The sequence below is a fragment of the Notothenia coriiceps genome, unplaced genomic scaffold (genome assembly GCF_000735185.1).
Source record: "Notothenia coriiceps isolate Sejong01 unplaced genomic scaffold, NC01 NC01_scaffold00025972, whole genome shotgun sequence".
Classification (NCBI taxonomy): domain Eukaryota; kingdom Metazoa; phylum Chordata; class Actinopteri; order Perciformes; family Nototheniidae; genus Notothenia; species Notothenia coriiceps.
In genome coordinates this window covers 78,539-78,752 of record NW_011358673.1, presented here as the reverse complement: position 1 = coordinate 78,752, position 214 = coordinate 78,539, and positions in this window count along the sequence as shown.

Below are 214 nucleotides of genomic sequence, written 5' to 3'. Positions count from 1 at the left end.
CACCCATCAGGGGAATGAGAGGTTGGGCCACGGCCGGCCATTGCTGCTCGAAAGCGTTGGAGACGCTGTAGTACATATGCCAGGCCCGCTGTGGCTCTTTTTTTCCCAGAGGCAAGCGTTTGCTCCTGCTGCTGTAATTGTCTCCGGTAGTCCACCAGCAGATGACAAACACCCACCTCTCCGCCTCTTCCAAGGAACGAGGGGACCGTGTGGC